Consider the following 21,341-nt stretch of genomic DNA (forward strand, 5'->3'; position numbering starts at 1 on the left):
TACATATACCCTGATGTACTCCTCACAGATTACATATATCCTGATGTACTCCTCACATCTTACATATACCCTGATGTACTCCTCACATATTACATATACCCTGATGTACTCCTCACATATTACATATACCCTGATGTACTCCTCACAGATTACATATACCCTGATGTACTCCTCACAGATTACATATATCCTGATGTACTCCTCACATCTTACATATACCCTGATGTACTCCTCACAGATTACATATACCCTGATGTACTCCTCACAGACTACATATACCCTGATGTACTCCTCACAGACTACATATACCCTGATGTACTCCTCACAGATTACATATACACTGATGTACTCCTCACATTTTACATATACCCTGATGTACTCCTCACATATTACATATACCCTGATGTACTCCTCACAGATTACATATATCCTGATGTACTCCTCACATCTTACATATACCCTGATGTACTCCTCACATATTACATATACCCTGATGTACTCCTCACATATTACATATACCCTGATGTACTCCTCACAGATTACATATACCCTGATGTACTCCTCACATATTACATATACCCTGATGTACTCCTCACATATTACATATACCCTGATGTACTCCTCACATCTTACATATACCCTGATGTACTCCTCACAGATTACATATACCCTGATGTACTCCTCACAGATTACATATACCCTGATGTACTCCTCACAGATTACATTTACCCTGATGTACTCCTCACATCTTACATATACCCTGATGTACTCCTCACAGATTACATATACCCTGATGTACTCCTCACAGATTACATATACCCTGATGTACTCCTCACCGATTACATATACCCTGATGTACTCCTCACATATTACATATACCCTGATGTACTCCTCACATCTTACATATACCCTGATGTACTCCTCACAGATTACATATACCCTGATGTACTCCTCACAGATTACATATACCCTGATGTACTCCTCACAGATTACATTTACCCTGATGTACTCCTCACATCTTACATATACCCTGATGTACTCCTCACAGATTACATATACCCTGATGTACTCCTCACAGATTACATATACCCTGATGTACTCCTCACCGATTACATATACCCTGATGTACTCCTCACATATTACATATACCCTAATGTACTCCTCACATCTTACATATACCCTGATGTACTCCTCACAGATTACATATACCCTGATGTACTCCTCACAGATTACATATACCCTGATGTACTCCTCACAGATTACATATACCCTGATGTACTCCTCACAGATTACATATACCCTGATGTACTCCTCACAGATTACATATACCCTGATGTACTCCTCACAGATTACATATACCGATGTACTCCTCACAGATTACATATACCCTGATGTACTCCTCACAGATTACATATACCCTGATGTACTCCTCACAGATTACATATACCCTGATGTACTCCTCACATATTACATATACCCTGATGTACTCCTCACAGCTTACATATACCCTGATGTACTCCTCACAGATTACATATATCCTGATGTACTCCTCACATATTACATATACCCTGATGTACTCCTCACAGATTACATTTACCCTGATGTACTCCTCACATCTTACATATACCCTGATGTACTCCTCACAGATTACATATACACTGATGTACTCCTCACAGATTACATATACACTGATGTACTCCTCACATCTTACATATACCCTGATGTACTCCTCACAGATTACATATACACTGATGTACTCCTCACATCTTACATATACCCTGATGTACTCCTCACAGATTACATATATCCTGATGTACTCCTCACATATTACATATACCCTGATGTACTCCTCACATATTACATATACCCTGATGTACTCCTCACATATTACATATACCCTGATGTACTCCTCACAGATTACATATACCCTGATGTACTCCTCACAGATTACATATATCCTGATGTACTCCTCACATCTTACATATACCCTGATGTACTCCTCACAGATTACATATACCCTGATGTACTCCTCACAGACTACATATACCCTGATGTACTCCTCACAGACTACATATACCCTGATGTACTCCTCACAGATTACATATACACTGATGTACTCCTCACATTTTACATATACCCTGATGTACTCCTCACATATTACATATACCCTGATGTACTCCTCACAGATTACATATATCCTGATGTACTCCTCACATCTTACATATACCCTGATGTACTCCTCACATATTACATATACCCTGATGTACTCCTCACATATTACATATACCCTGATGTACTCCTCACAGATTACATATACCCTGATGTACTCCTCACATATTACATATACCCTGATGTACTCCTCACATATTACATATACCCTGATGTACTCCTCACATCTTACATATACCCTGATATACTCCTCACGGATTACATATACCCTGATGTACTCCTCACAGATTACATATACCCTGATGTACTCCTCACATATTACATATATCCTGATGTACTCCTCACATATTACATATACCCTGATGTACTTCTCACAGATTACATATACCCTGATGTACTCCTCACATATTACATATATCCTGATGTACTCCTCACATATTACATATACCCTGATGTACTCCTCACAGCTTACATATATCCAGATGTACTCCTCACATATTGCATTTACCCTGATTTACCCATTTTTCTTCAAAAGTAATGTAAAAAAATAAACCGAATTGATATCGCTACGTCCGTAAAAGGCCGAACTATTACAATATACCATCATTTAACTCGCACGGTGAACACCGTAAAAAACTTAAATAATTTAAACCGCCAAAATCGCTGTCGTTTTCATTTTTACTGCACGGCGAAAGCTGTAAAAACGAAAACCCAAAAAAATGGAATCAGATTTTTTTCCTATATTCCTATATTTAACTATTTTTTTTTCAGTTTCCCAGTACTTTTTATGGCACTTTAAATAGTGTCAGTAGAAACTACAGCTCCTCCCGCAAGAAATAAGCCCTCACATCTCTCTACTGACGGAAAAAGAAAAAAGTTATGGCTCTTGGAAGGCGGGTAGTGAAAAACTAAAATAAGAAAGCAAAAAATGGATCAGTCCTTAAAGGGTTAATTCATTTCTAATGAAAAAAATGTATGACTCCATGTGGGGTATTTCCGTATCCGGGAGAAATTGCTTTATAAAAATTGGTTGTTTATTTCTCCTTTATCCCTTTTGAAAATGAGAAAATGCAACCTTTTAGTGGAAAAAAATTGTGATATTAATTCTCTCCGCCTAATTCTAATAAATTCTGCAAAAGACCCGTGGAGTCTAAATGCTCACTATACCCCTATAAAAATTCCTTGAGGGGTGTAGTTTCCAAAATGGGGTAACTTGAGGGGCTTCCACTGTTTTGGTCCCTCCAGGGTGTTGCAAAGGCGGCATGGCACCGAAAAACAATGCAGCAAAATCCGTGCTCCAAAATCCAAATGGCGCTACTTCCCTTCTGAGCGCTGCCATGGGTCCAATCAGCAGTTTATTACCACATATGGGGTATTGCCGTAATCAGGAGAAAATGCTTTACATATGTTGTGGTTCTTTATTCCTTGTAAAAATTAAAAATTTCTATGCTTTTTCAGAAAAAAAGTTGATTTTCATTTTCACTGCCTAATTCCACTAAATTCTGCAAAAAACCTGTGTCGTCAAAATGCTAACTATACCCCTAGATAAATTCCTTGAGAGGTGTAGTTTCCAAAATGGGGTCACTTTTGGAGGGTTTCCCCTTTTTTGGTCCCTCCAGGGTGTTGCAAACGCGACATGGAACCGAAAACCAATTCAGCAAAATCCATGCTCCAAAATCCAAATGGCGCTCCTTTTCTTCTGAGCCTTGCTGTGGGTCCAATCAGCAGTTTATTACCACATATGGGATATTGCCGTAATCGGGAGACAATGCTTTACAAATGTTGGGGTGCATTTTCTTTATTATCTCTTGTAAATATTAAAAATTTCTATGTTTTTTCAGAAAAAAGTCGATTTTCATTTTTACAGACTAATTCTGATAAATTTAGCGGAAAAACCTGTGCGGTCAAAATGCTAACTATACACCTAGATAAATTCCTTGAGGGGTGAAGTTTCCCAAATGGGGTAACTTTTGGGGTGTTTCCACTGTTTTGGCACCACAAGACCTCTTCAAACCTGACAAGGTGCCTAAAATATATTCTAAAAAAAAAAGGAGGCCCAAAATCCACTAGGTGCTCCTTTGCTTCTGAGGCCTGTGCTTCAGTCCTTTATCACACTAGGGCCACATGTGGGATATTTCTAAAAACTTCAGAATCTGGGCAATAAATATTGAGTTGCATTTCTCTGGTAAAACCTTCTGTGTTCCAATTTTTTTTTTATTAGAAATGAATTTCGGCAAAAAAAATTAAATTTGTAAATTTCACCTCTACTTTGCTTTAATTCCTGTGAAACGCCTAAAGGGTTAAAACACTTTGTTGATGCTGATTCGAATACCTTGAGGGGTGCAGTTTTCAAAATGGGGTGACTTCTGGGGATTTTCTAATATATAAGGCCCTCAAAGCCACCTCAGAACTGAACTGGTTCCTGAAAAAATAGCCTTTTGAAATTTTCTTTAACCCCTTAATGACCGCCGATAAGCCTTTTCACGGCGGTCATTAATGGGCTTTATTCTACAGCGCCGCCATTCTATGTAGAATAAAGTAAACAGAGCAGGGAGCCGTCAAATCTCCCTGCTCTCAGCTGCCAGAGGCTTTGCCGGGTGAGATCGATATTCGTATCCATCTCACCCGTTTAACCCTTCAGATGCGGTGCACAATAGCGTGCACCGCATCTGAATGGTTTTGGAGAGAGGGAGGGAGCTCCCTCTCTCTCCCACCGACACCCGGCGATAAAATCGCCGAGTGTCAGTGTCTTCTATGGCAGCCGGGGGTCTAATAAAGGCCCCCAGGTCTGCCTGGAGCGAATGCCTGCTAGATAATGCCGCAGGCATGACCTAGCAGATGCCTGTCCGTTTTAAACGGACAGGCAGTAATACACTGCTTACAAAAGTATTGCAGTGTATTACAATAGCGATCGGAGGATAGTGAAGTCCCCTAGTGGGACTAGTATAAAAGTAAAAAAAGTTTAATAAAGTTAATTTTAAAAAAAAGTGAAAAAAAAAATGAAAAACCCACTTTTTCCCCTTACAAAATGCTTTACTATTAAAAAAAAATACAATAAAGCAAAAAAGTTAGACATATTTGGTATCGCCGCGTCCGTAACGACCCCGACTATAAAGCTGTTACATTATTTAACCCGCACTGTGAACGCCGTAAAAAATAAAATAAAAAACAATGGAAAAATTGCTGTTTTCTGTTAATCCTGACTAAAAAGTGATCAAAAGTCGCATCTACTCTCAAATGGTACCAATAAAAACTGCAAGTCGTCCCGCAAAAAACAAGACCTTATACAGCTATGCCGACGCAAAAATAAAAAAGTTACAGCTCTTCGAATGTGACAATGGAAAAATGTAAAAAATGGCTTGGACATTAGGGCCCAGAATGCAAGCAGGGGGAAGGGGTTAAAATATGAGAAATTGCTGCTAAAGTTCTAAGCCTTGTAACGGCCTAGAAAAATAAAAGGACGTTCAAAAAATGATGCCAATCTAAAGTAGACATATGGGGGGATGGTAATTAGTAACTATTTTGTGTGGTATTACTATCTGTTTTACAAGCAGATACGTTTAAATTTAGAAAAATGCTAATTTTTGGAAATTTTTTCTAAATTGTGGTGTTTTTCAGAAATAAATACCAAAATTATCGACAACATTTTTTCACTAACATAAAGTACAACATGTCACGAGAAAACAATCTCAGAATCGCTTGGATAGGTAAAAGCATTCCAATGTTATTACCACATAAAGTAACACATGTCAGATTTTAAAAAATTGGCTGGGTCCTGAAGGCCAAAACAGGCTGGGTCCTGAAGGGGTTAAGCGGTTTTTCATTGACTTTATAGAAAAACCGCTCCAAAAACTATTGTAAAAAACAGCGCCAAAAACGTGAGTTTGATTAAAAAATGGCTGAAAATCAGGAGCTGTTTTCCCTCTGTTTCGTAAGCGTGTGAACGTACCCTTAGCCTTTTGGTGTGTCCTATAGCTTCTGCCATTTGGACAATCACACCCAAAATGGCAGCCGGACACTGCTTAGCAATTTGAAGACACCTTTTCCTGGCTTGTAGGAGGGGGGGTGAGATTCCCTCCCACATTTACGGCAGCTGTGAGTCAGGTTGCTTTGCCTTATTCACCTTGCTGTAATTCTGGGAAGTGCTCCCTCTGGTGGCCAACATAGGAAAACATGTCAAATTATTATTTAATTTTTAATACTTTCCACCATGTGGAAGAAAAAAAAATACAGCAAAAAACGTAAAAAATATAATAGAAATAAGTAACTTACTTTAAAAAAAAAGGTTTAATTCGCGACACATTTCCATTAAGGGTTAACCTCTTCCCGACATCCGCCGTGTATATACAGTGCACATTGCATGGTGGAGTATGGAGCTCCATTGAACGAGCGTGTCGGCTGTATCTATCTCGAGCGCGATGTCGCTTGTTTAACGCCTTAAACGCCACGGTCATAGCGACCGCGGCATTTCAGAGGTTAGAAATAGGGGCGGCCCCCTGTAATGTGCATAATAATTAGGAACATCGTGTATGTAACCCGCAAGGTGAACGTTGAAAAAATGTAAGCGCCAGAATCGCTGTTTTTTTGGTCACTTCATCTCCCACATAAAATTTAACAAAAAGTCTCATGTACCCCAAGGTGGTACTAATAGAAACTACAAAATAAGCCCTCATACCGATCAATCGACGGAAAAAAAAGTTATGGATTTCCGAATATGGCGACAGATTTCATATTATATTTGTAACAATCAGTTTTTTCCTTGTAAAAGTAGTAAAACAAAAAAAACCGATATAAATACTATAAAACTATATAAATTTGGTGTCGCCGTAATCGTATTTACTGGTAGAATAAAGTAAACATTTCGCTTTTACCGCACGGTGTATGCCGTAAAAATGAAACCCCCCAAAAGATTGAGGAATTGCTGTTATTTTCCTATTCCACCCCGCAAATGCCAGTGAAATGGTGGTGTGAAAATCAAGCACTTGTCCTGCAATATACAAGCCATTGTACGGATATATTGATGGGAAAATAAAAAGGTTATGGGTTATGAAAGGTGGGGAGGAAAAAACGAAATCTGAAAAATGGCTGCAGCGGGAAGGGGTTAAATACCATATTATCAACAATTCCCTAATATATATATTCGAGGTCCTTTCGTTAACTCCTTCCCGCCGCAGCCCTTTTTCAGATTTTCATTTTGTTTTTTTCCTCTCCACATTCCAGATGCCATAACGCCTTTTATTTATCCATCGATATAGTACTATGAGGGCTTGATTTTTGCGGGACGAGTTGTCGTTTTTTGTAGCACCATTTATTTTGCCATATAATGTACTAGGAAACGGGAAAAAAATGATTTGTGGGGTAGAAAATGAAAAAAACAGCGATTCCTTCATGGTTTATTGCCCGCTGTTTTTACGGAATTCACTGTGCAATTAAAGCAACATGATAACTTTATTCTGCGGGTCAATACGACTACAGCGATACCAAATATATATAGTTTTTTCTATATTTTACTACTTTTACAAGTAAAAACCTAAGTGTAAAAAAGAGAATTTATTTTGCGTCGCCAAATTCCGAGAGCCACAACTTTTTTATTTTAACGTCGATTAAGTGGTATGAGGGCTTATTTTTTGCGGGATAAGCTGTCGTTTTTAATAATACCATTCAGTGTGTAAATGATCACTTTTTATTTCATTTTTTGTGGGAGATTAGGTGAGCAAAAAATAGAGATTCTGGCGTTTTACAATTATTTATTTTTACGGCGTTCACCATGCGGGTTAAATAGAGATATATTGTAATATTTCAGACCTTTACGGACGCGGCGATAACAATTATGTTTATTTATTTCTTTACTATGCTCTAGGGGAAAAATGGGAAAAGGTTTTTTTTTTTACTTTTAATATACATATATTTTTTTTACATAAAAAAAAACTTTAACTCATTTTTACTTTTTTTTTTATTAGTGCCCCTAGGGGGCTTCAACCAGCGATCGCTAGATCACTTTCACGATATACTGCAAGGGTATGTTCACACGTAGTCAACAAAAATGTCTGAAAATCCAGAGCTGTTTTCAAGGGAAAACAGACCCTGCTTTTCAGACGCTTTTTTACCAACTCGCATTTTTCGCAGCGTTTTCACGCCGTTTTCGCAGCGTTTTTTACGTCCGTTTTTGGAGCTGTTTTCATTGGAGTCTATGAGAAAACCGCTCCAAAAACGTCCAAAGAAGTGTCCTGCACTTCTTTTGACGAGGCTGTATTTTTACGCGTCGTCGTTTGACAGCTGTCAAACGACGACGCGTAAATAACAGGTCGTCTGCACAGTACGTCGGCAAACTCAAATGAATGGGCAGATGTTTGCCAACGTATTTGAGACGTATTTCCAGACGTAAAACGAGGCAAAATACGCCTCGTATACGTCTGAAATTTGGCCGTGTGAACATACCCCAATACTAATGACTGTCAGAATTACGATGTACTGCAATACAACTATTAAGCCCTGCCGGAGGCAGGTCTTAATAGGTGTACAAAGATGGCCGACCTGGGGGCCTTCATTAGGCCCCCAGGCAGCCGTAGCAACCATCGTCCTCCCATGATTGTGTTGCGGGGGCGCGATAAGCTGTTAGAGGGGGTCGCCCCCCTCTTTCTAACTATTTAAATGCTGCGGTCTCTGTTGAGCCCGCTCCATACTTCGCCTACCCGACTTTGGCGTATGGATACGTAAAATGTCGCAAAGGGGTTAATGCTCATCAGTGTTTGTAGTGCTAGAGCAGGTGTTTTCAGCAGAAAACTCCATTACATTCCGTTGTTGGTACGATTAAAGCCTAGTTTGGGCCTTTAGGCTCAGAGCCCATTTTTCAAATCTGACAAATTACAATTTATGTGGTAATAACGTCGGAATGCTTAAACCTATCCAATCGATTCTGAGACTGTTTTCTCGTGACACATTGGGCTTCATGTTAGTGGTAAAATTTGGTCGATATATTCAGTGTTTATTTGTGAAAAATTGCAAAATTTAGAGAAAATTTAGAAAAAAAAATTTTTTTCTGAATTTAAATGCATCTGCTTGTAAAACAGATGGTTATACCACCCAAAATAGTTACTTTTTTTTAAGGTACTTGCTCAGTTCCGAAGTGGCTTTGAGGGGCTTATGTATTAGAAACCCCCATAAAACACCCCATTTTACAAACTAGACCCCTCATTGTATTCAAAACAGCATTTAGAAGGTTTTTTTACCCTTTATGCATTTCACAGGAATTAAATCATAGTGGATGTGAAATTTGCAAATTTCATTTTTCTTGCTGAATTTCAATTTTATTAAAAAAAATTCTGTAACACAGAAGGTTTTACCAGAGAAACACTAATAAATATGTATTGTCCAGATTCTGCAGTTTTTAGAAATGTCCCACATGTGGCTCTAGTGCGCTCGTGGACTAAAACACAAGCCCCAGAAGCAAAGAAGCACCTAGTGCATTTTGGGGCCTCCTTTTTTATTAGAATATATTTTAGGCAGCATGCCAGGTTTGAAGAGGTGTTGAGGTGCCAAAACAGTAGGAATTTCCCAAAAGTGACCCCATTTTGGAAACTACACTCCTCAAGGAATTAATTTATGGTTGTTGTTCCGATTTTGATCCCACAGTTTTTACACAGCACGAATTGGGCTGTGAAATTTAAAAAATTAAATTTTTTCCAATAAAATGTCATTTTTCTTCAACATTTCTTATTTTCACAGGGAAGAAAATACCCCATTTTGTTGCCCAATTTCTCCTGAGTGCAGCAATACCCCATTTGTGGCTATAAACTTCCGTTTAGGCCCGTGGGAGGCCTCAGAAGGGAAGGAGTGCTGTGTGTTCTTTGGAGTGCAGATTTTGCTGGATTGGTTTTCGGTGCCATGTCGCATTTGCAGAGCCCCAGAGGTATCAAAGCAATGGAAACCCACCAGAAGTGACCCCATTTTGGAAACTACACCCCTCAAGGAATTCATTTATGAGTGTTGTGACAATTTAGACCACACCATTTTTTCACAGAATTTATTTGAATTGGGCTGTGAATTAACAAAAATGTAATTTTTTCCAATGATATGTCGTTTCGGCTAAAAATGTAAAATTTTCACAAGGAATAAAATACCCCATTTTGTTGCCCAATTTGTTCTGAGTGCGGCAATATCCCAGTTGTGGTGATAAACTGCCGTTTGGCCCATCGGGGGCTCAGAAGGAAAGGACCACCATTTGGCCTACTGGGGATTTTCTGGTGCTAAGTCATGTATGCAGAAGCCCCTGAGGTACCAGTACAGTTGAAACCCCCAAGAAGTGACCCCGTTTTAAAAACTACACCCCTTAAGGCATTCATCTAGAGGTTTAGTGAGCATTTTGACCGGAAGCCTACACCCCATAAACTGTAATGTGGGTTCTCCTGGGTATGGCAATACCCTCAATGTGGCTGTTATCAGCTGCCTGGACACACAGCAGGGCCCAGAGGGGAAAGACGAGGGGGGATAAGATGTGCGGAGTTCATCAGGGTAAGTAAAACTGGGGTAGATTAAAAATCAAGGGATGTATGATACATTTTAAAACACTTTCATACAGAGCCCTGGTTTTTCGGGGCACTCGTCACATTGATATATTGTGTCCTTCCTTATCCCCCTCTTATATCAGACTTTGTACCTCTTGACTTTTTCCTTTCTTGCCAGTTTGGGGAACTTCTCCTGGAAAGTGTTGCCCTGGTACGATGCGTGTGGCCTCGCTTCCAGAAGTACTGGGTATCCCCCTTCTTGGTCCCTAAAGATTAGTTTCTTGATAACCACCTCTTGAAATTCCAGGAAATTTCCCGTCTGGCCTGCACATCGACGTAGCACGTACGCATTGTACAATGCCATCTGTATGATGTGCACGGCCAGCTTCTTATACCACACCGTATGGCGCTGTAGGGCTTCAGGACATGATCTGATAAGTCCACCCCTCCCAAGTACCTATTATAGTCCAGGATGTAGTCTGGTTTGGGGGTCTCTGTACTGGTACCTCGTACAGGTACATGGGTACTGGTGTGACATCTCTCTTGTCCTTGTACGTGACACAATATGTTGCTGCTAGATTGTGCCCTGCTCTCACCCCTTCTGAGTGTTTGCCCTGCAGAGTCTTAGGGAGGCCTCTCAGATTTCTTCTAGCAGTGCCGCATGCCGCAGTACTTCTGGAAGCGAGGCACTTGAAGAGTGGGACGCTGGTATAAAAATTATCCAGGTAGAGGTGGTAACCCTGGTCCAGCAGTGAGTGCACCAAATCCCACACAATTTTTGTATTAACTCCCAGTAAGGGGGGGGGGGGCATTCTGGGGGCTGAATACTGGTGTCCTTCCCTTCATATATCCTAAATCTGTAGGTATACCCTGATGCACTCGCGCACAGCTTATACATCTTCACGCCATACCTTGCCCTCTTACCCGGCAGGTACTGGCGGAATTGAACCCTCCCTTTAAAATGTACCAAGGACTCATCAATAGAAATACACTTCTTGGGGTGTATGCTTGGGAAAACCGGGCACTGAAATGGTCTAATAGGGGTCTCAGTTTATACAAACATTTAAAACTGGGGTCATCTCGGGGTGGGCACGGCTCATTATCAGTATAATGTAAGAAGCGAAGAATTGCCTAATTTATTTATTTTTTGGGGTTCCAGTTCAGTTCTGAAGTTGCTTTGAGGGGCCCATATATTAGAAACCCCTATCAAGCACCCCATTTTAGAAACTAGACCCCTCAAAGTATTCACAACAGCATTTAGAAAGTTTATTAACCCTTTAGGTGTTTCACAGGAATTTAGAGCAAAGTAGAGGTGAAATTTACATATTTATTTATTTTTGTCAGAAAATCCTTTTTATACGATTTTTTTCTAGAACACAAAAGGATTTACCAGAGAAACGCAACTCAATACTTATTGCCCAGATTCTGCAGTTTTGAGAAATATCCAATATGTGGCCCTCGGGCGGTAATGGACTGAAGCACCGGCCTCCGAAGCATAGGACCACCTAGTGGATTTTGAGGCCTCTTTTTTATTAGGCACCATGTCCGGTTTGAAGAGGTCTTGTGGTGCCAAAACAGTGGAAACCCCCAAAAAGTGACCCCATTTTTGAAACTAGACCCCTTGAGGAATCCATTGTAGTTTTCTTGGGGGGCATGCGACTTTTTGATCAGTTTTTGTTCTATTTTTAAATGGCGCGGTGACTAAAAAACTGCAATTCTACTATTGTTTTTTTCATTCTTTTTTTTTTACAGCGTTCACCGTGCGCTATAAATGACATTGACTTTATTCTGCGGGGCGATACGATTACGGCGATACCGGATGTTTATAGGTTTTTTATGTCTTATGGCGTTTGCACAATAAAATACTTTTTATAAAAAATCATTCCCTTTTTGTGTTACCTTATTCTAAGAGCCAGAACGTTTTTATTTTTCCATCAATAAAGCCGTGCGAGGACTTATTTTTTGCGTAACGAACTGTAGTTTCGATCAGCACCATTTTTAGGTACATGCGACTTTTTGAACTAATTTTATTCCATTTTTTGGGAGGTGAAGTGACCAAACAATTATGATTCTGGTACGGTTATTATTATTTTCTTTTATGGCGTTCACCGTGCGGGATAAATAACGAAATAATTTGTAGTTCAGGCCGTTACGGATGCGGCGATACCAATTATGTATAGTTTATTTGTTTATTTTAATAATAAAGGACTGATAAGAGAAAAGGGGGGATTTTTACTTTTTATTACTCTTAAAACTTTTATTTTCTTATTTTTACACAACTTTTTTTTACTTTTTTTTACTTTGTCCCACTAGGGGACTTGGGGGCAGGAGGCCCTGATCGCTATTCTAATACACTGCATTACATGCGTAGTGTAGTGTATTAGAGCTGTCAGCTACTCACTATGTCAGGACCTACTAGGCTTCCGTCGATGGCGTAGCCGGAGTCCATTGTTAGGACTCTGGTTGCCATAGCCACCATCGCTGGCCGCTATCATGTAGCGGGCCGTCGATGGCGGTTTAACCTCTAAGAAGCCGCGATCGCTATTGAACGCGGCTTCTGAGGGGTCAATCTGCGGGGACCACCGCGATTGGTCCCTGCACACTGAGCTGTGATAGCCTGCTGTCGGAAACAGCAGCTATCACAGCTCATAAACGCGCCCCGCGCGAACGGCACCATGTTTCATCCATGACATACTATTATGTCATGGAGCGGGAATGATGCACTTACCATGACATAATAGTACGTCCTGGAGCGTTAAGGGGTTAAGGTGAATTTGATGACCTTGCTGCTGCACGCCTCTTTTATTTGAGATGACCCCTATTATAAAACAAAGCATTCCATTAGGCGGTGTGTCGGACCCTTATTCAGCTGACTGATGTCTCTGATTTGATTCTCAGTTAAACGGCTACAATATTTTTATTTGTTGGTCTTTGACGTTTTCTATTATTAATGCTTTTGCTTTTTCAGCATTTTTAGGCTTATATCTTGAAGAGAAAACTAGACTTTTTATTTGTGATCGTCATTATCTACCGTAAATGTAATTGTGTCAATGGCAATGATTGGGGGGGGGGGGCTGATATGTGTAATTATCTATTTTTTTACCTTTTTATTTTAATGGCCTTTCCCTCAAAGGTAAGAAAAGACATTTGGGGAATTTTTATTACATTTTATTTTTATTACACTATACTTTTCCTCTGTAACTGGTTGTGCACAGAAGGGGAGATCAGCCGTGTTATACTGGACTATGGTCACTGATAGGGCTGTGCTGGGTCTAGCTAGACCCTGCAGCAGGCTCCTACTACCCGCATCTCCGCAATCATGTGACCAGTCACATGACCACCGGGACCAATAGCGGAAGCAACCTCTACTCTATAAATGTGTACATGAGTACAGAGAAGACAGAAGTGGTGAAAACCACCGGGATCTTCTCTCCGGGGTCCCTGGCAGTCTTTGACGGACGGGCACCCAAAATTCAGCTGCCCAATTGCTTGTGTAGGAAGCTTAAACCTGCACCGTGTGTGTATATATAATATATGTGTGTGTATATATATATATATATAATCCCCCCCAAAAAAAAAAAGAAGAGGCAGCACTCCAAGAAAATTGGTGAGAAAAGGTGGTGTGTTTATTCACCCCAGGCAGGCAATGTTTCGATCCGTCGCTATGGGATCTTTGTCAAGCAATGACCAACAATCTTAACGGTATATATAAACCAGTGTGGTAATACAATCAGTGATTCAACCTGAGTTAACAAGTAGGAACAGGTGATACATTAGTGGTTACCGTGGTTACAACATAACAACCTCAGGGTATGTTCACACGCAGTGTTTTCAGATGTAATTCGGGCGTTTTACGCCTCGCATTACGCCTGAAAAAACGCCTACAATCATCTGCCCATTGCTTTCAATGGGTTTTACGGTGCTCTGTTCCCACGCGGTGTAATGTTACGCGTGGCTGTCAAAATACGGCGCTTAAAAAGACGCCCACGAAAAATAAATGCATGTCACTTCTTGGGATGCGAGTTGCTACAAAAACGTCTGAAAATCAGGAGCTGTTTTCGCCTGAAAACAGCTCAGTATTTTCAGACGTTTTTGGTCACTGCGTGTGAACATACCCTCAGTGAGCATGAGGCATCTGCGCAGAGAGCCCTCTGTTATAGCAGTGTGTATAGCAGTACAGTGTATACAGTGTTTAACCCTTTCAAGACCGAGCTCATTTTGGCCTTCAGGACCAGCCCCATTTTTTCAAATCTGACGTGTCACTTTATGCGGTAATAACTCTGGAATGCTTTTGCCTATCCAAGCGATTCTGAGATTGTTTTCTCGTGACATATTGTACTTTATATTAGTGGAAAAATTAGGTCAATAAATTCATTGTTTATTTTTGAAAAACACAAATTTAGAGAAAATTTGCAAAAATTATGATTTTTCTCATTTTAAATGTATCTGCTTGTAAAACAGATAGTAATACCGCACAAAATAGTTACTATTTCCCATATTCCATATGTCTACTTTATATTTGCATAGTTTTTTAAACATTATTTTGTTTTTCTAGGACGTTACAAGGCTTAGAACTTTACCAGCAATTTCTCACATTTTCAAGAAAATTTCAAAAGGCTATTTTTCAAGGACCAGTTCAGTTCTGAAGTGGCTTTGAGGGCCTTTTGTATTAGATAGACCCAATAAATCACCCCATATTAAAAACTGCACCCCTCAAAGTGTTCAAAACAGCATTCAGAAAGTTTCTTAACCCTTTAGGCGTTTCGCAGGAATTAAAGCAATGTAGAGGGGAAATTGACAAATTTTATTTTTTTTGCTGCAATTCATTTGTAATACATTTTTTTTCTGTAACACAGAAGGTTTTGCCAGAGAAACGCAACACAATATTTATTGCCCAGATTCTGCAGTTTTTAGAAATATCCCACATGTGGCCCAAGTGTGATAATGCACTGAAATACCGCCCTCAGAAGCAAAGGAGCACCTAGTGGATTTTGTGGCCTCCTTTTTTTAGAATATATTTTAGGCACCATGTCGGGTTTGAAGAGGTCTTGTAGTGCCAAAACAGTGGAAATCCCCCAAAAGTGACACGGTATTGGAAATTGCACACCTCAAGGAATTTATCTAGGGGTATAGTTAGCATCTTGACCCCACAGGTCTTCTGCTATATTTATTGGAGTTTGAATGTGAAAGTGAAAATTACTTTCTGAAAAAATATATAAAAAAAAAATATTTGCAAGGCATAAAGAATAAAAAGCACCCCAAAACTTGTAAAGCTACTTCTCCCAATTTTAGCAATACCCCATATGTGGTACTAAACTGCTGTTTGGACCCACGGCAGAGCTCAGAAGGGAAGGAGCGCCATTCGGATTGTGAAGCGCAGATTGTGCTGGATTGGTTTTCAGTGCCATGTCGCGTTTGCAACGCCCTGGAGGGAGCAAAACGGTGGAAACCCCCCAAAAGTGACCCCATTTTGTAGACTACACCCCTCAAGGAATTTTTCTAGGGGTATAGTTAGCATTTTGACCCCACAGTTTTTTTTGCTGAATTTAGTGGAATTAGGCCGTGAAATTGAAAATCTACTTTTTTCTAAAAAACATAGAAATTTTTAATTTTTACAATGAATAAAGGAGAAAAATCACCCTAAAATTTTTAAAGCAATTTGTCCTGATTACAGCAATACGCCAGATGTGGTAATAAACTGCTGTTTGGACCCACGGCAGGACTCAGAAGTGAAGGAACAATATTTGGCTTTTGGAGCTCAAATGTAGCTGGAATGGTTTTCGGGTGTCATGTCGCATTTGCAAAGCCCCTGAGGTACCAAAACAGTGGAAACCTCCCAAAAGTCCCTTTAGGGGACTGGAACGAGCGATCATTAGGTCGCTGGTACAATACACTGCAGTACTAATGTATTGCAGTATATCATCATTTATACAGACTCCTGTAACAGCGCGATCGCTGTTCCTGTCCATTAGTCCCGGGTGTCAGCTGTAATACACAGTGGACACCTGCAGAATATGGAGCGAGCGCAGCGCATGAGCCCGCTCCATATATAACCCCCCGCACCACAACATGCTATTAAGTCGTGGTGCGCGAAGGCGTTAATGCGCAGCGGATGGTGCAAAGTGAAAATTTAAATTTTCCACTGATATGCCATTTTAATGCACAATATCTTGTGCCCAGTTTGTGCCACTGAAGACAAATACCTCATACAATGTTGAGCGGGTTCTCCCGGATATAAAATATCATATATGTGGACGTAAACTGGTGTTTGGGCACGCTGTGGGGCTCAGAAGGGAGGGAGCGCCATTTGGCTTTCGGAGCGCAGAGTTTTCTTGGTAACTGTTCTGTTTTGGGTTTTGCTGGTATTTCAGTTTATGATGTGGGGGTATGTGCAAATTGGGCAGAGTACATCAAATAAATAAATAATAATCCGCAGATATGTGGCCAATGTCGCACTGATAAATGGCGCCCGATCTTATCTGCTTTTGGACACTGCACAATTTCTGTCGCTATATTCTGAGAGACAGAACTTTTTTTCTTCACCGGAGCCGTGCGAGGGCTTTTTTTATCACTTTTTATTAGATTTTTTTTGGCAATCAAAGTGACAAAAAAACAAATTCTGACAATGTTTTTTGTCTTTTTTTTTTTACACTTTTCACCGCGCGCTATAAATGACATTTTACTTTATTCTGCGGATTGATACGATTACGCCGATACCAGATGTATATAGTTTTTTTATGTTTTGTGGCATTTGCGCAATAAAATCACTTTTCGATAAAATTATTTTTTGTGTCGCCATATTCTGAGAGCCATAACTTTTTTATTTTTCAGTCAAAAAGCTGTGTAAGGGCTTGTTTTTTGCGGGACAGGTTGTCGTTTTTATTGGTACTATTTTAGGGTACATGCAAATTTTTGATCACTTTTTATTCTATATTTTTGGAGGGTTGATGACCAAAAAAATTGTGATTCTGACATTGTTTTTTAATTATTTTTTTGCGCTGTTCACTGTGCGGGAAAAATAACATTATAGTTTTATAGTTGGGGTCGTTGTGAACGCGGTGATACCAAATATGTGTACTTTTTTTTAACATTTTCATTTTTTCCTATAATAAAAGTCTTCTTATAGGAAAAAAAGCATTTTTTGTTTTGTAACTTTTATAACTTGTTTTTACACTTTTATAAAACATTTTTATTACTTTATTTTTTACTTCAAGACTGGCAGCACTGATCGCTGCTATAATACATTACACTACCTAGGTAGTATAACGTATTATAAACTGTCAGTGTGACGCTGAGAGTCACACTGACAGGAAGCTTATGAGGACCGGCCTCCGGCTGGTTCTCATAAGCTGCTGTGCATGGCAGACCCGGGGGCTGTTGTATGGCCCCCGGTTTTGCCTTTTAACCGATTGCAGCACCTCCAATCGGTCCCCGGGAAAGTTTGTTGTAGCAACAAACTTTCCAGTTCGTTGCTACAACAAACTTTCCCTACGCATGACCAGGATCTGAACCAATTAGGTCCCGGTCATGTCTCCGGGACCAGAGGCAGGGGTTAACAGCGCGATCCAGGTGTCAGCGCTAGTCTGAGACACCCGGATCGTGCTTTTAACACCCACCGTGAATTATGAACCCCTTGAGGAAAAAGCTTATTTTGGCCTTCAGGACCAGACCCATTTTTTCAAATCTGATATGTGTCACTTTATGTGGTAATGACTTGGGAATGCTTTTACCTATCAAAGTGATTCTGAGATTGTTTTCTCGTGACTTATTGTACTTTATGATAGTGGAAAAATTTGGTCGATAAATTCGATATTTATTAATGAAAAACACCAACATTTCGTGAAAAATGCCAAAAATTAGCATTTTTCTAAATTTAAATGTATCTGCTTGTAAGACAGGCCGTTATACCACACAAAATTGTTGCTAACTAACATCCCCCATATGTCTACTTTAGATTGGCATCGTTTTTTGAACATCCTTTTATTTTTCTATGACATCACAAGGCTTAGAACTTTAGCAGCAATTTCTCACATTTTCAAGAAAATTTCAAAAGGCTATTTTTACAGGGGCCAGTTCAGTTGTCAAGCGGCTTTTAGGGCTTTCTATATTAGAAACCCCCATAAATCACCCTATTTTAAAAACTTCACCCCTCAAAGTATTCAAAACAGCATTTAGAAAGTTTCTTAACCCTTTAAACGTTTCACAGGAATAAAAGAAACATAGAGGGGAAATGTTCAAATTTTTTTTTTGCAGAAATTCATTTTTAATCTATTTTTACTAGGTTTTACCAGACAAACGCAACTCAATATTTATTGCCCAGATTCTGCAGTTTTTAGAAATATCCCACATGTGGCCCTAGTGTGGTAATGGACTGAAGCACTGGCCTCAGAAGCAAAGGAGCACCTAGAGGATTTTGGGGCCTCCTTTTTATTAGAATATATTTTAGGCACAATGTTGGGTTTGAAGGGCTCTTGTGGTGCCAAAACAGTGGAAATCCACCAAAAGTGACCCCATTTGGGAAACTACACCCCTTGAGGAAATTATCTAGGGGTATAGTGAGCATTTTGACCCCGCAGGTTTTTTGCAGAAATTATTGAAAGTGGGCCATGAAAATCTACATTCTTTCAAAGAAAATGTAGGTTTAGCTAATTTTTTCTAATTTCCACAAGGACTAAATAAGAAAAAGCACAGCAACATTTGTAAAGCAGTTTCTCCCGAGTAAAACAATACCCCACATGTGGTAATAAACGGCTGTTTGGAGACACAACAGGGCTTAGAAGATAAAGAGCGCCATTTGGCTTTTGGAGCTCAAATTTAGCAGGAATGGTTTGCGGAGGCCAGGTCAGATTGGCAAAGCCCCTGAGGGGACCAAAACAGTGAAAACACCAAAAAAGTGACTCCATTGAGAAAACTACACCCCTTGAGGAATCCATCTAGGGGTGTAGTGAGCATTTTGACCCCACAGGTGTTTCATAGATTTTATTAGAATTGGGCAGTGAAAATAAAAAAAATCCTTTTTCTTCAATAAGACGTAGTAGCTTTAGTTCCAAATTGTTCATTTTCTCAACAAATAAAAAAAAAGAAAAGTACCCCAACATTTGTAAAGCAGCTTCTCTCGGCAATACCCCACACGTGGTCATAAACTGCTGTTTGGGCACATTTGCAATGTCCCTGTGGGACCAAAACAGTGGAAACCTCCCAGAAGTGACCCCATTGTGGAAACAACACCCTCAAGGTATTCACCTAGGGGTGTAGTAAGCATGTTAACCCCACAGGTGTTGTGCAGAAATTCGTGTGCACTCGATGTGGGATAGTGAAAATGGGAATTTTTCCTTAGATACGCCAATATGTGGTGCCCAGCTTGTGCCGCCATAACAAGACAGCTCTATAATTATGCTGTGTTTCCCGGTTTTAGAAACGCCCTACATGTGGCCCTAATCTTTTGCCTGGACATTCGACAGGGCTCAGGAGTGAAAGCGTACCATGTAAAATTGAGGCCTAATTTGGCAACATATAAAGTATTGGTTCAAAATTGCAGAGGCTTTGATGTGAAATAATAAAAGAAACCCCTGACTAGTGACCCCATTTTGGAAACTGCACCCCTCAAGGCATTTATTAAGGGGCGTAGTGAGCATTTTCACCCCACGTGTCTTTTCCATAAATGATTGCGCTGCGGAAGGTGCAAATTAAATTTTTTCCCTAGATATGCCAATTCCATGGCAAATATGTCGTGCCCAGCTTGTGCCACTGGGGACACACACCCAAAAATTGTTAAAAGGGTTCTCCCGGTTACGGCGATGCCATATATGTGGAAGTAAACAGCTGTTTGGGCACACTGTAGGGCTCAGATGGGTGGGAGCGCCATTTGGCTTTTGGAGCGTGGATTTTGCTTGGTAATAGTTTGTTTGGAGTTTTACTGGTGTTTCCGTTTATAATCTGGGGCATATGTGAGCTGGGCAGAGTATATCAGGGGCATAGTCAGGTAGTATAATAATAAGGTAAAAAAAATAATTTTGCCGGGAAAGTGTTGTCCTGGTATAATACGTGCGCCCTCGCTTCCAGCGGATATATTTGGGCCCTCCCCTTCCTGGTTCCCTAATTTTAGTGCCTTGATACATCGCCTTTTGAAACAGAAGAAATTTTCCCCTCGGGCTGCACAACTGGATATTTTTCTTTCCTGACTTATTGGAGCCTTAAATTATTTTATTTTTTCATAGACGTAGTGGTATGAGGGCTTTTTTTTTTTTGCGGAACGAGCTGTAGTTGTTATTGGTACCATATTGGGGTACATGAAACTTATTGGTCACTTGTTATCCTTTTTTTGGGAGGCAACGTGACAAAAAAAACATCAATTCTGGCATCGTTTTTTAGTTTTTTTTTTATACAGTGTTCAACATGCGTTATAAACTACATGTTACCTTTATTCTGCGGGTCAGTATGATTCCGCCGATACCTAATTTATAGAACTTTTTTATAACTTTTTGCACAATAAAATTACTTTTGGAAAGAGAATGTATTTTTTTCTGTCGCCATGTTGTGAGAGACATAACTTTAATTTTTTTGTATTTTTTTCTGCCATTATTTTTTAGTTGTTTTTTTTACGGCATTCACTGCGCTGGATAAATAACATAATATATTTATAGTTTAGGTCATTACGGTCGCAGCGAT

At 39.8% G+C, this 21,341-nt stretch overlaps 1 long non-coding RNA gene across 3 annotated transcripts in view; it reads left to right on the plus strand.

Annotated features, from left to right (window-relative positions):
- Window positions 1–21,341, plus strand: part of LOC142717121 (uncharacterized) — a 109,274-nt gene that overhangs the window by 22,480 nt on the left and 65,453 nt on the right. Inside the window, exon 4 of one of the 3 annotated variants that reach the window (XR_012871789.1) lies at window positions 9,895–11,388. The exons of the other annotated variants lie outside the window; for them this stretch is intronic. This is a non-coding gene — a long non-coding RNA (uncharacterized LOC142717121). Of the gene's footprint in view, window positions 1–9,894; window positions 11,389–21,341 lie in introns of those variants that run through there. 3 annotated transcript variants of the gene reach the window in all.

This window comes from Rhinoderma darwinii, unplaced genomic scaffold (genome assembly GCF_050947455.1).
Source record: "Rhinoderma darwinii isolate aRhiDar2 unplaced genomic scaffold, aRhiDar2.hap1 Scaffold_454, whole genome shotgun sequence".
In the NCBI taxonomy this organism is placed as follows: Eukaryota; Metazoa; Chordata; class Amphibia; order Anura; family Rhinodermatidae; genus Rhinoderma; species Rhinoderma darwinii.